General features: G+C 32.3%; 1 protein-coding gene and 1 long non-coding RNA gene across 3 annotated transcripts in view; both read right to left on the reverse strand.

Moving 5' to 3' along the window:
- The window catches only part of LOC141449379 (uncharacterized), a 73,383-nt gene that overhangs the window by 33,642 nt on the left and 23,419 nt on the right, over positions 1–16,322 (reverse strand). The window lies entirely within an intron of this gene.
- Positions 1,959–9,326, reverse strand: LOC141449481 (uncharacterized). Its single transcript, XR_012455539.1, has 3 exons — positions 9,179–9,326; positions 2,801–2,958; positions 1,959–2,653 (listed from the first exon to the last, which is right to left on the reverse strand). It is a non-coding gene; the product is annotated as an uncharacterized lncRNA (long non-coding RNA).

Consider the following 16,322-nt stretch of genomic DNA (forward strand, 5'->3'; position numbering starts at 1 on the left):
TTTTTTTGTAATAAAGTGGATTAAATAGATTAAAATTAATGTTGTCAAATTTAGTTTCAAATAACAGGAACATTTGCGCGTGTAATCTTCTGTCGTCGTTCAATTAATGGCCGTCTCTAAGATAAATCATTAACTACGTGCCTTTACTAGCTGCTAATAATAGGTTGAAAGCAAATGATCCTTATTAAATGGAGAGAAATCGGCAATGTTTGCAATTTGTTATAAAAAAAATAATGATAATAATGGTAATAATATAATAGCGGAAGCTAGTCAAAAAAGAAATACTGAATTTCCTTTCATTTCGTGAGGGTTAGCGCCGGGAGAGTGTCATTGACTTTTTGCCGCAATATTAATAAAGAAAACTTTCTCTTGGCAACCAGATAACAACATTCATCAACTCCTGGACAATATGCAAGTCTACTATTATGATAAACGAAGCAATGTAAAAAGAATTGTGATGAATCGAACTTAGTGAAAAGAGTACAAAGTAACTTCCATTCTATGAGATAAGAATGTTATATCTTGCGGCAAGAATGTAATAATTCATTTTTGCGATTGCTGCAATGGAGAATATCTGGTAGAAGCAAATCAAAGCGAAGAATGTATTGAATAAATAAGCATTTTATTGAGTTTTATTCAGTTCTTACTCCTGAAAGTGTTCTAACTTCTTAAAGATAGAGGACATTCCTATACACTTCCCTAAAATCTTACTTGATAACAGCACCACACGAATAGAAGATTAAGAAATCAGACTTTTTAAACTTGTAAGTTATAGGAATTCCAAAATCAATCTGTGTGCCAGGTCTAGGCAGCACTTTGGTCCATTGAGAGAGCTGGAAGTACCCTCAATCAACAGCTGCAAACAGAAATGTAACTAAATTCACCAGCTTTTACATCATTGTCACCTTGGGTAAGTGAGCCAATACTGTCTTGGCGATGCAGGTTTGCAAATAGGTAGTTATTGTAGGTAGATATTTCAAAGTGGTTACTTCATACTAATATAATTTTTAGCTAATGAAGTTCTCGTTGGGGGGATATTATTGCACTCCAGTTTCAATTAAAAATTATAATAAATAACTTTAATAAATGAAAATATTAGACACACCCTGGCAGTTTGCTGCCATGTTACTCGTTTCAGGCCACGGAATTTGAAACAGTTTAAAATTACCACCAATTACACTGCATAAAATGACTTGTATTTTTCTCTCATTTGCGCATTTTTGACAAACAGTTGGTAGATTAAGTCGTAATATTATTTACCTGTAACTGCCAAGAATTACAGAGTAAGTCATATTTTTAAATAGAGATAAACAAATTTTTTTTTTTTTAATGAGGAAAAAAATTTAATTTATGAGCTCAGTAAAATAAGAGGTTATAAAAGCGTTAAATAAAATTGTGAATAATGTGACATTTAGTTAAAGTTATGTGACTTATGAGTAAATTCTTTATTTCTACATAAATAGAAATTGTCTACATGTGATGTGGCAAGTTGTCTGTTGGTGACATCTTGCAACATGTTGGCCAGTTATAAAAACAGAAGATTTAATATTTATGTCTTCGATACCGTAATATTAGATAACTTTTAGTTTATATGGTAATAATAATAAATACTGCAATAAAATAGTGAGTAGTTTTTGTTTATGAATACGCAGGACTGATAGTCTAATTAAAATACAAAAACAAATCATAAATTAATAAACAAAAACCAGAAAAATTAAAATTATAAATTTTATGTTATTCCAATTTGACCAGGTTTTATTAGTAACATAATTTAAGGGAAGGGCAAGTTGATTGGATGTATTTTGAGAGTTGTACTTTGCTCCTGAGCAAAATTTGGGGAAACAGATCCTAGGCGAGCAAGAAAAACATTCCGGTTGGAACAAATAAAATTTCTTTAAAAGTGGAAATACGTAATAGTTTTAACACTACGAGTACAATTACTACAATATAATAAGCCAATTTTTTCAACCTGGCATAATTACTTATTTAATTAGATAACTTGCTGTTTTTAACAAATCTCGTTCATTGATTTCCAAGTTACATACAATATGCTGAGGTTTTTATCTCTTTTTGGATATAAGTTCACATTAAATTGATTCACTGAACAGGTCTAGGTAAAGTGTCAGAAAGATGAAGACTGTAGATCAGAGTCTCTTAAAGGCGAAGAACTATACTACTGCGCAGACCAAAAGGGACTTAACTTTGCAGAAGTACTTAGATTAGAGAGAAACATCGGCTCTACAGAAATCTAAAATTTCTTTTCCCTAAAATTGGCTAAAATTGATGTTTGTTTTTCTATAACACCTTCCAACATTCAACTTATACCAGTCCCAAGTCCTTTGCCGCATTCTAAACGCAGTCTCCAATCTAGCTCTCCATCGTGACTTTAAAGTCTTCTATGTCAATCAATGAAGTATTCTACACCCGATTCCTCAATCTAGCAGATCACCTAAACCATTCTTTCTCACCTTCCAGTTCAACCTCTCATCCAATCTTTATTCACAGAATCCAATCCTGATAATTTTTCACGTCGTTTAAAACGGCATTGGCCCCGCGATCTCCTTAATTCCTAACCACTTCGTCTAATTACAATTTGAGGCCTCTTCGAATTTCGATTTTGGAAATGAATGTGCTCTCCTCCAAACAGTCTAATCTGTAATAATTTTAATTAGTAAGTATTTTAAATTTAAAAAAGTCAATGTAGACATAATTTCAAATATTTTATTATTATAAAATAAATAAATTATCTATCCATTTTTGTGACCAAATACTATCTATAAAAAATTGTTTAAATGGAAACCTGGAGATCGAATGTCCCTGGTCATTGTCGTGTTCTTGATGTACAATAGCACGAAACTCGGCGACATCCTCTCTGCAGACAGTCGTCTATTTCGGGCGATTTGTTTGGTAAGAGGTGCCAAGATATTTACATAAGGCGACTGTATAAAATATATATACCTGCATACAAACAACGATGATTCAATGTTTAGGGTCGATAAACATCTAATAATCACTTCCTATTGTTGTCAACCGTAAAGTTTAAATTTGGCATTCTTAAGAAACATTAGCATGATACGAAATAAACATAATTTTGCTTGTAGCGTGTTTTGTGCAAGGTGTTACTTAACGTTCAAAGCTAGTATTTTGATCGTTTTGTGTAGATAATAGTATTAAGCAGGAAACAACAAATGAAAAGTGAACTTTTATTATGGCGTTTTCAAAAATTATTAGATCGCTATATTTTTTTGCATAAGGAAATCCTGTAAAAAAAAAGATCACTGAGGTTAAAAATTTATTAGCGAATCAGCACAGGAAGTGTTATCATACAATGACAATATTAGTATATTATCGTTGTTTTGTGATCAAAAACTAAGACAAATTACATACAAGTTGTGTAATATTTTCGGTTGGTTGTAATAAATAATTATAAATCATAGTAACAAAGAACTACCGTGCCTGAAAATTTGTTTTAAAAGATTACAAATTTAATCTTAATTTAAATAAATTAAAATAAGCATTGTTACTTATAAATTCGTAATTGTATTCAATTAAAATTTTAATTTTAATACATGTTTGAATGTTTGTTTTATTTTCATTGACTCGTGTCAATTATAAATTCTCCTTTAAACACGACATGATGGCATGATCTACTGAACGACTACAAATAGTTTCAATTAAAAAAAAAATTACCGTTCCACAAGAGCTAGCTCAGCACAAACATCCTTTGACTAGAAGAATACGGCAATTGCAGAACACCTTGGTTTCTTGGGAGACATCGGTTTGGATTTCACTTAAGTGACGTGATTTTTCTAATTTATCATTTCTGAGGTTTAGTGCTACTGATTCAAATAAGTTTTAATTTGGTTTTGTTCAAGTATTTCACAGGTTTAGAGCCTTACAATATACAAAAACAAAGATGAACTTAAATTCACACTTGCTAATATCACCGCTTTAACGCAGTTTCCTGCAAATGCATATCAAATGAAAGTTATAGACACACGTATTGTGTATAGAATGTTAAACGAAAATCATTTGAAATATAATTTCGAAAACATTACTAAAAATCTACTTAGTATGCAGGAGTTTTCGGAAAATCTCTCCTCCTCACTCTTATCAGTAATGTATAAAAGTGAAAAAAATCTATCTGCTTTTAATAAGAGCAGACAAAAATGAAGGTTATAGACACACTTCTGTATAGAAGAGATCAAGTTGTATGATTTTGAATTTCACAAAACGAATCACCACAATCAATTATCAATCAATTACCAATTATCTATGTGAAAATCTTCAACCAACGCAAACTTCGTGACATCAATCAAGCACAATCAGGAAATTAGTGAATTTAGGGAATAATTACATATATTTCTCATTCGATAAATATCGATCTGTTTAATGTTGGGAACAATTGTAGCTTTTTATTTTTATTTTTTTTTTTCTGTTTTGTTTTAATGTAAGCCAGACGGAAGTGAAAATATTAAGGACTGATGGCGCCAATATCGCCCCGCAATACACAAACACACATGCAAAGTAAGAGCGCGGTCACGGCAGGAGTTTAATACTGACCACAATAACATTGAGAACAGTTCAAACGCACCGTCAACACGAAACCTTCGCGACATGAAATCTGATTCCCAGGATAAGAATGGGAACTATAATGAGCTAAATACTTGAAACACTTTGATTCCATAACCTAGCTTCGTCTCATTTCATTGAACACTCTCATCTTTTCCTTGCTGTTTCTTTTTAAACATAAATTAAGGAACGCAGCTTGCCACCATCGTTTTAAAGCAAACATCTGTCAATTTTAAAATAAAAACTTTTCAAAACTTCTTTTTTCATTTAGGACAGGACTTATTACCGAACCACTGGTGCATGAAACCTAATAAGTAGCTTCCGTTATGAGATACTCCCTCAAAAGCGGAGATCAGCTACAAAACCCAACGTAAACCAATCCGCTATCGACAAGACCATTTATGAGTTTCAAAGAGGAAGAAAACTAATGTATTGTCAATGGCATCCTTTCCAAGGTTTCTAGTACATATTTCTATTTTATTTGGAACGATAGGCCATTCTTAATTGGTAAAGTGTGAGTCTTTTTTTAACGCAAAAAGTGGCATCTGAAACTTCAATGAAATACACGAGATGTTATCTGAAGGTGGTTGTGAAGATCATAAGGTTCCTAAAATCTGTTGTAACACCAAAGACTTACATAAGCGACATATAATTAGAAATATGTATCTCATATTACAGGCCTTTTAACTAAGCAGGGCACGCTTTATCCTTTAAGCTACTTTCTTAAACGGTATACTTTGTCTTAAAAGGCTACTCTGTAAACGGTAGACTATGTTGACTAGAGCTTAGCAAACCCGCTAAGCTTAAGGTTGACAATATCCAAGATAATGATAATAATAATAATTTCAGAGAAACAAACAGATAATTAGCTCTGATAAGCATAACTTTCTCCCCCGAAGTCTTATCATCTATCACACACTCACGACACATCCTGAATGCAGCAGTATGGAACTAGCGAACTGGTGTGTCTCGGCTAGCCCCTCACGTAAGATCTCTCCTAAAAGTTTGACAGATAAGAAAATCAACACTATTCTGCATCACTGCTACTTGGATTTTTCTTAAACGGACCTGACGCCAATAAGCCAGATTTAAACTAGCTGGACAAGACTGTTCAGAGGTTTTTTATTTCTAACTTTCCCATCCCTTCTAATAATAAAGTTTGTACATGGAAGAGAAGAAATGCAAGTATCAGGCACTGACAATAGGATTGCGGGACATATGGTCTTATTAGAGGTCGCAGTAATCCCTAGGGTCATAACGGCGAATGGTCCAATCTCAATTGAGTTGGTCACCACCGGGATAGGGAAGGCTTCCAAAAAACATATTCGCCCAAGCGATGAGATGACATAAAGAAGGGCAGTTTTGCAAAAAATTTCAATAGAATAAAACAACTTTTGCGAAGGCTGGCACCTGTTATTAATTAGACTAATTGCCGTTCAAAAACTGTTTAATAAACAAAGGTTGTACAGTAGTAGTTTAATTTGCTGGAAAAAAAGATAAAAAATATTACGGGCTACTCCCACGTAAAATGGTAACAACATAATGCTTAAAATTATTTGCCTGAAAGAAACTGGCTTCTGTTCAAAATGTGACCACACACGAACGTACCTGAACTTGAAAACTCTTTAAAGTTCAAGTAAAGTAAACGTTAAATTTCTGCCATTAAATTCATATCTTTGATCAACTCATCCCCTTACCTTCCACTCAAATACGAGTATCGCATAAGAATATGTTTCCTCTCAAAAGGCAATATATCATTTTTTTAACCATCGATTTTAACAATTTTCTATTAATAAATAATTTCATTAAGTTATTGAAAATAAAATATATAAATTGTTTGTGTAAAAAGTTACGATCAATATTTTTAATAAATCTTTTGAGTGGTTGAAATTATAAAAATAATCCGTCAGTTTTTGATAACCTTTACATTGCATTCATTCGATATTATGCAATAAAGAAAGTGCAAACGAAGTATTCGGATTCCTTTGATCTTATTTCATCCTATTACAGCTATAAATATTAAATTATACGGAGGTGAAAGGTCTGTTCCATTAAGTTTAGTGAGGCCCGATGAGGCCGATCAAAAGACTAGGGTGGGAGAAACAGAGGAGGCTGGAGAAGTTGTGAGGTAGAGTGCTAATGTTAGGCGGGTCGCTATAAAAGAGAACAGAGATAATTTTACATAAATTAAAGACGAAATTAGAACAGAGAGCTGTCACTGGCAAGGTAGCCTGTGAGTTTTTGAACTGGGCCTGTTTTTAATGAGATGGCCTCTCATACTAACCATAACCACTTACCAACAACCCTTATAGCTACAACGCTGTTGGTTTTTACGAATAAATCTGCATGTTGAAATCGTTTTTAAAACTTGCACACCATAATAAAACTGTACTGGAATAAAGAACAGGAAAGAGTTGGTTGACGGTTCGTCACAATGTAATGCCTGCTGAATGCCCCCAAACGGAACTTACCCACGAATTATACTAATTTACAAAAAAAAAAAAAAATTGCATTCAAGTATAACGTTATTTAGCTTACTGAAATCACCATTGAAATTTCTTTTAGAATTAAGCATGTTTTCAGAACAATTCAAATTACCAAGAAAACAGAAATATTGTCGAAATCTTTTTATAGAAATTTGGTGAAATCAAATATTTTATTTCGCGAATAAAGCTCAATCAAAAACTATTCTTACAAATTGTTAATATACGTTTTTCCTTGTAGAAATGAAAAGACGGTTGGATAGCTTAGTGATAGGAGTGCAGATGATGAAGAATTCTCACTATGTAAGAAGTATCCCATACTTGTTCTATTATGTTTAAATCAAGAGTAATTTGAGCCAAAGAAAAATTACAACTTGTTCATCATAGTTCTACTAGTTAAGAACAGTGTGATTGATGAAAAAGGCTCCAAGATTAAGGGGTGTACTGATGAATTGAGACTGCCATGTTCCGTGTTAATCTTTTTGACATGCGCAGTCCGTTTTGATTAGAATGAAGCGCTGCTCAGATCTTTTTATTTTAAAAATGTCGGGTCGCTTTGAGCCTTCCGCAGTGCGAAAGATCCACTGAAATAAAGGAATGTATTATAAGATGTTATGTTATAAACCGATATCTATCTTTGCTTAGTATTAGGTTATCTCTGGCTGGTAAGTTTAAAAATAGAAGCGCAAGGAAAAATAAATGAAGGTTTTTTTGAAAAAAAATATGTGAGATTGGACTCATCCGGCAGTTTGGATCCTTAAGGTACATTAAGGGAGGCAAAACCTAGTCACTTGAAGGAGGAACAACGATTGAGCCATCATCGTTAGTGAATGCCAATACTTGCAGTTAGAAAACATTTAAGGAGTAAGAAAATAGAATAAAGTACTACTAGACGACTGTAGAAGTTTCCATCATACAGCTGCCATTCCAAATTGTCACTTTGTGCACAATTAACTGTGAAGAGCTAGCTGAGTATGTGTAACCACACTCAATTGCAGAATGTTATATTCAGTTATAAAAAATGTAAAAGAATACTACAGAGTTATGCTGTTTGTTTTGTTTCCTACTTGACCTAGAGTGTCCTAGTTTGTATTTAGGCGCTAAACTATCATAACCTCCTTCACTACTTGTCCAAGCATGTCTGCTAAAAATAAACGGACCAGCGGCAAATATTCCCGCGCAATGACTGATACCAGGTGCGGGCCAGTAACTATGGTAACGTGCGGGCTGCGGTACGTTCACCCCCACATCGATCCTGACCGCCCTCGCAGAGAGCTGGCCGACACTTCTCCCAGTGCTACAGATCTGTTCACATACGGTTCTTTTTTCTTGCTCCATCCTAACTGTGAATTCGGACCAATTACTACCACTTCGCAGTAATCAAGTTTGTTAAACATTAGAAGAGGTCTATTATTCTTATTTCTATTAGTATAATTAATTATATCTTTAATCGCAATCCTCAAATCTTTAACAACTGCTGTAGAAGAGTATTTATTAAACAAAAAATGATCTAGGAATAGAGGACGCTATTAATTAAATTTTAAATTACTATATTACTTTTAATTTTGCTTTGTCTTTGCCTTTATCTAAGGGATTCAATTTGAAACAATATCTCTGATAGAAGTTTTGTTTCCACTTTCTCTTGTTACCGGAAAATATGGGCCAACGTGAAAGAAATAATGGTTTATTTTTGGAAACTTTTATGGACCGGCTTCTATGCTTTTGGCATAGAATGGTAGTTGATATAAATCAAATTTTACAGTGAAGCTTTTCCCATCGCATAGTCAAATTTTTAGAAAAACTTTGACGATATGAAATACAGGCAAATCCCAATCACATTTTGAGTAATACCTTCCTTTTTTAACTAGAAGAGCAGTAGAAAGAAAAAGGCAGGGAAGAACTTTATTTCTGTTTGTTAAAGGAGTAGAATAAGTGGATTCAAAAAGAAGAGTTGAAAATAGTTTTTAAATAAAGTTTAGATAATAAAGTTCCCTCTTAACGTTTATTATCACAATTGAAAATTCAGCATACAGTTTTTCTTCTGTTAAAAGATAATTTCCATTAAGTAGTTTAAGAATATTTGAATCTTAATAAAATAATGCCGGATAATTATGAAGGCTAACCTGAGATATTAAGAAGACGACCTGTTGAATACAAATTCAAGGTTCAATTCCATCAATTATAACTATTCCTAAAGCTACAAAATTTTCTTTTTTGCGTGATTAATTAAGTGGCGTCTGTAATATAGTGAATAAAATGTACTTCATAGTTTTTTGTTTATACATATGTTTTTAAAAATGTCTCAAAGTTAAAAATTATACGTTCACTACGTTCTCCATGTAACTAGAATGACAGTTATACAACTCTACCAATAATTTGAAACTCAAGTATTTAGCCTATTTGGTTGAAGGCCAAAACACATTATAACAGTATGCGACTGAAATTTATTTTAAATATTTTTATTTGACATTTTTATTGTTTAACACATTTTTATCCTAAATTAAAAATAAAATATTCAACAGATTTCAAAACACATTATAAAAGAATGTGACTGAAATTTATTTTAAGTAACTTTTATTGGACATCTTTATTGTTTAACACATTTTTATCCTAAATTAAAAATTAAAAATATTCAACAGATTTCTATTTTCTTTGAGTCTTGTTCATAAGGATTTATGCATTATCCGAAGGGAAAGATTTATTTATGAAGGATTTGTTAACGAATTTACAGACACCGAAAATAACACTATTATCAGGGCCGACAAAAATTAAAAGTATATACTTTCTTTAGAGCAGTGGTCCCCAATCTATGGTCCGCAAGAACTAAAATATGGTCCGCGAAACACTTAACATTTTTAAAATAATAATATATTTATTTAAAATGCGTCCGCGTGTGCGGCGACGGCGCGGTGAGTGGGACGTCGAGCGAGCTTAGGGCGCCTAAAAACAAGTCCAAGAGTCGACTAAAAGCAAATGATAATGTGCGTGTACCTTTGAGCAATCTCATCAAACAGGATTACCCATCTTGTTTAGAAAATGCAGGCTCAAAAAGCAAATTAATGTAGCTGAAAACATAATCACAATGTTAATTGAAGTTTATCTTTTTAAAATCTAAAAGTAGTTTATTGTGATATTGAACCTGTGACCCCTGCTAACAAAAAAATATTAAAATGGTCCCTGGTCTTAAAAATGTTAAGAACCACTGCTTTAGAGAGAAAAATTTAAAACTTTAATAAAAAATGAGCAATTGTTGAGACATTTTTTTTTTTTTAAAGAGAGACAGCAGAACTCAGATTAGATAATTATGTCCAGAAAAAGCACAATAAATGTCAAATGTATATCTGAGCACAGTTCTCATCTATAGAATAACCAGAAGAACTAAATTATAACTCGCTTTGAGTGGATGCCAGCTTTAAAAATTGTAAATTCCTTGAAACACTTCATTGTTTCTTTTCTACAATCCTGCTTCAACTTATAGAATTTATTCGCTAAACATTTAACTGCACTATTCAGCTCCATTTGACAAATTAATAAACAGTTTTTTATCGCCGCATCTGTGAAGCAGCTAGAGGGGCCAGAAAGTACTAGCGGCATGGAAACATGCCGCTCAAAAAGTATTATATTTTAAAAGTTGCCAGCAAGATCTTTGGGCTGTGACCAAGCTATATCCGACATGCAACATTGATCATCTCTCAATCTGGTTCGTAGTCTAAGAAGAATGTTAACGCTAGCTAACTTTTCTTAAAAACTGATAATTACATTCCATTTTTTTCTTTCATTTTTCGGAAATAAAAAGGTGTTTTGACATCTTAGTGAATGGGGAGCGAATGATTAATGAATTCCATTTTTTTTTAGAAACATCCAGTAATTGTTCTACTAGATTTAATTCGAAAGCAAGTGAGCCAAAGAAAAGTTTCCATCTTACACAATAGTTCTTCTAGTTCAGAACAGTGTGGCAAATAGTTGAAGGCGAACATTGACTGAAATTCACTGAAAAGTAAATTGAATACTACAGTGCATGTTTTTAGCTACTGAGGGAAAAAGGACGCGAGGACGCGGTACCTTTTAAGCAAAATGAAAAATAAGGTATAATTGTTTATGAATGCTGAGCACAGCAAAGGCGAGAACGTTTGTTCGCTGAATAAGACTTGGAAAAAAAGGAAGAGTTAAGGGAAGTTAAACAAAGAAGTTCTTGTGGTTCAATTTTGCAAGTTCTCAAAATAAAGAACATGTATAACCAGCAAATGAATTTATACGTCTTGGCTGGGTTCAATTTTAGTCAGAGGGACAAGCAATTATTGTTCCAAAAAGGGTTGACAATCAGGCCATTAAACTATATTATATACAAATTCTCCGAGAAGTTATTTCTCAGATTGGTTTTCATTCAGATAAATAATAATAATAAATTCCAGTAAACAAAAATGAAAAGAAAAAAGATATTTTTATGTTAACTATTAATGATATTATTGGCAATTTTTTCAGAGAATACTTTTTCCAAATAGAAGAAACAAAACTGTCTCTTGCGTTATACCTAAAAAAAAGTTCACTAAGAAATTATATATTGTCTTAAAAAAATATATACTAAGGCGAAAAATAAACCACTTTTATTTAGGATTCAGAATTGTAAACCCTGAATGAAGTAAATAATGAAGTTATCCAATTTACACCAACAGATATGTCACTCAAATGCTAGAGAAATGTTCAGCTTTACTAAATGTCAAGAACACCTCTGAGTAATCTAAAACTTTAGCTCCAGGTTAGAGTGTAAATGAATCATTCTTGATGTAGGTACATACATATTATGAGATAAGAGTGAGTTTAATTATATTCTACTTTAAAGTTAACAACACAAGAGATTGTTCTCGGTTGGCTTTTTTTTTTTTTAATTAACAACCATCTGGCAATGAAATTTGAGCATATTACAGAATTTATTCATTTAATTAATTAACTTAATCAATTAATTTGCTTATCCTTAGATAATCCATATTCACGCTTTACAGTTAAAGATTTATAAATAAATAAATAATTAATATTCTATATTCCTTACGTGACTACCAACTATTGATGCTAATTTTTCACAGATGGCATTCACATAAGTAAGAAAAAAAATATTTCCATAAGCAATGTATTGGGTACCTCAATGTGATTGTTTTTGTAAAAGAATTCTAAAACTACCTTTAAAAATACAATTTTTTTTGAAGATAATAATGTGGATTTTTAAACAGAAGTCTTTATTTCCTGATCATTTGTAGAATTAAGGGATATTAATTCAACTGTTAATGTAACCAATTACAATTTTAATCTTATTTCAATTTTTTTTTTTTTAATTTATTTGCTATTCACAATCTACAAAGAATAGAATTCGTAATAAGTGAATACGATAAAGGAGGTCTTCCTGACTGGATCAACATGAGGAGAGAAGCTGCCCACCGGCAACACTCTCGCTGGAGTTTCTTACTTTACTGGAGATTGTCACGAGGCCAACAGCGTTTCAATCGTCGTGGAGGACGATCTGGAATCGTTGTGGAGGCGAGATTTAGAACAAGAGGATTGGTACAGAATGGAAGAGAGTCAAAGAATTTTCTATACTTAGATTTAGATTCGTCAGTTATATATGAGATTTTGAGATCGTTATGGAGAGTAGAGTTAGACACATAAAATGGAGAATTTGTAATCTGTCGGAGAATTTTTGATTGGAAGGACTGTATTCTTTGTGAATTGGAATGTTTGGTTGAACCCCACAGCTCAAGTCCGTAAGTCCAGATCGGTTTAAGTACACTGTTGTATATTAGTCGTTTATGTTCCAGTATTTCAATTTATTTATTATATTTATATCGTATTCTCCTTGCACCTTATCAAAGTATAACACTTCAAATCTGCGGGAGAGAAGATTGTGTGATATTTTTCTGAGTATTCCTGCGAATAAATATTTATTTACTGCAAGTACCATCAACAGTAAAAATGGGAGTGATTCAGTTAATATCAGGACCCTAGCAATAAATATTACACGCCTTTTTCGCCGTGACACTCAGTTTGAGAATTGGAATTATTCCTTCAAAATCATCCATTTGAAGGAATGTGCTTATTATTCACCAATATTAATATTTTTTAAAAAAAGTAATCCTCTTTGCTATACATCACAAGCCTATATTTCCCAAGCTGCATCTTTAAGCCGAAAGATTAAAATTAGGGTTTAGGATTTAAATTAAATACCCAATATTGACTAAATTCGCTGGGTATGATAAGCACGCGAAATTCTAATTTGCCTAGTAGCAAAAGAAAATTAGCAAAAAAACAGTTGAATGGCCCTAAATTTATGCCAAAATGTCGCTAACGATTTTTCTTATTCCTTTCCTTACACGAACCGTGAAGTATGATTAGCACGAGTTTAGCTATTATTAAACGTTTTGTGCAATTAGGTTAGACCTAATTTTTATTCGCTCAGCTTTAGTTTACTGAACTTTTTTTAAAAAGCATTGGCAGTTAAAATATAATACTTTTCGATATTAATCTAAATTTCCATTAAGTTTAGCAAATTCATAATTATGTTTTTTTAAACAAATCGTCTATTTATTGCTACAAAAAATACAAAAATTTGCCAAAATATAATTTTAAACAAGGTAGGAATTCAATAGACGTTAATGAGATGGGAACGTTTCGCTTTAAGTTATTAATTGAGTGGAAACAGAACATTTATGAAATAAGTAATTGAATCTATTCACTCAATTTTAATTATGTTAAATCTGGCTCGCAATAGTTGAAATTGTCAGTATTATAATATAAGGCATAGCTTTTAATGTACAAAACATGAAGCACACTGGGTCACTAAAGATATTTTGTTCATCATCTCAATCGTAGCAACTATTTCCTATTCTTTAACGCGTGTTTGATTACAATTTTATGACGAAACTACCCAAAATACTCTTAATCATTTCAGTATTCTTTTTACGAAGGCTTCCTGAGGTCGTGAACCTCAGAAATATTTCTCAGACAAATATTTCTAATTTATATATTTATATTTTTAATTTTAGTTTATAAAAATAAACTAAACTAATTTTGTAATAAGAGTCTGGAACAATCACAGAACGCTCTGCAACTGAATGTATTATTATACCCTTCATTATTTGTAATATGTATCATATATAAGAAATGTATACTGGATTAGATTAGATTAGAAATGCGGACTTTCCCTACTAGTTCAGCTTGCGCTACTATCTCCTTTGGTCTCAAAGAGCCAAAGGTTTCATAGCGCAACCACTCGATTGCAACGCAATCGAGAAAATCGTATCTGGGAGACCCTAACAAGTTTCAGAGTATGTTGCTCGAGATCATGTTGCTAGGCTAGGATACCCGCAGGGACGCCAAGTACCCTGAAGAAGTGGCTAATCCACTTCCTCCTACGGGAAGTATATACCAGTATCTACTTTAAAAAAAAAATACTTAAATATAGTTAAGTATGTGTTTAGTAGGAGCGAAGAGAATGTTTAAATAAACTGGCAGTAATTTTAGGAAATGAGATCGATATTTGGCCTAGAAGTACATTTGTTTAAATAATAAATGGAGAGTAGATGTAACACAAATTCTTTTATATTATTTTGAGAGTTAATGAGAATTTAAAGTTTAAACGATACCGAATAGTTGACATCGGTGATGTTTTTTCTCTCAATTTAACAACTTTTCATATAGTTACTCAAACACAAACTTCTAATCAATGTAATAGATGGACAGGCAGATATGTCCACTAATTTGAAGAAGAATATCAAAAAATTTTCCATGTTTTATCATATTTTATTTATGTAATCCACTACTTTGGATTCAATTGATTTATTTTCTGAAACAATGTTCAAATCGACCCTAAAGGTTGAAGTTCTCGGTGAGCGTTACTCTAATCTTGACCCACTTATTAGTCAAATAGATATATTTTTTTATTTTCGCTTTTGTTTGAATTTGGTCCGTCATAATTTATGTTAATCTCTAATTCACCACTCGAAAGAAGAAGAAATAAAAGGATGTACAGCACTGTGGTCCTTGATGTAGAATCTGGACCTCCCGAAAAAGTTCTTTCCAAATTGCTTGGTCAATCGCTTTGGCTGGCACCATCTTCTCACCTTAAGACTTGGTCTATTTGAGGTCCTCTTTGATATCATTCAACTATCTCGCTTTTCGCTTCTTCTACACCCATGACCTTCAATAGAAGCCTCTCATGCGTTAACCCTTTTCAATTCTTTCTATTAAGAATCTGGCCCTCCAGAAAAATCTTTTAGTTCCTCATTTCCCCTTTTCACACAATTTGAGCCTCATAATTATATTTCCATTCTTTTTTTTCAATACAAATCACTCTGGCATGCGTCATGGTAAGCCTAGATGCTTAAAACTAGCGCTTGTCGAGAAGCTGTAAGCTCTGATTGAACTCCTTTCCAATTGAACTTCTTTCCAATTAGAATGGTTTTGTAAATCGTTAACTTTAAATCTTATAAGTTTCTCTCCACAAGTGATAACCATTTTGTCCTGCTAGCCATCAGCACATCATCTGTGTTTTTTTCAGTCCATTATAAAAAGTGCGGCCTAAGTCAGTTTTTTCAGTTTTCTTTGACAGGGATTGAATTTAATGCATAATGGTTATCACAATATGTATATAGAATTTGCCTCAAGCCTGCATTAAAATTGAAGTTTTCTGGTAGTTTATTCTGTACCTACACCAACTTCAGTGGTGTATCATTTTGAAGGCAATATGATTTTAATATTTAGAAATCCTACTAAAGAAAGATTGTCACAACCATGAGGACTGTCTGGCTTGTGTGTCTTTAACAACCAGATATTTTTCTTGAATAAGCACAACGCTTCCTGACTCTAAAAATATTATATTTGGGAATAGTACAGCCATGAATGTTACAAATACAAATTAAATCAGCAATTAACATTTAAAATTAAAGTATGAAAAATAATAAACTGCAACATAAAATGAATTATAGAGCACATAGAGTAACAGCAAGATGAGAGAGCGTTACAGTTTCATCCTTTATTAGGTTCATTAAAGTCGTTCTATTAAAATATATATATCTTTTTCTATAAATACCTGCCTTCATCAATATTCTACTCTTCATTCTAATACTGCATAATATAATGAAGTGTTAAAAAAAGTCTGCACGACAACAATCTTTTACTTTTTTTTTTAAATATTATTGTGAATGCTCCGTCTACCTATTATAAATCCTCGAAATATCATTTTTTACTGAAAAAGTTACAAAAATACAAACAGGGAAATAA

This window comes from Rhodnius prolixus, unplaced genomic scaffold, assembly GCF_049639745.1.
Source record: "Rhodnius prolixus isolate KJV_2025 unplaced genomic scaffold, Rpr scaffold_1, whole genome shotgun sequence".
Lineage (NCBI taxonomy): Eukaryota > Metazoa > Arthropoda > Insecta > Hemiptera > Reduviidae > Rhodnius > Rhodnius prolixus.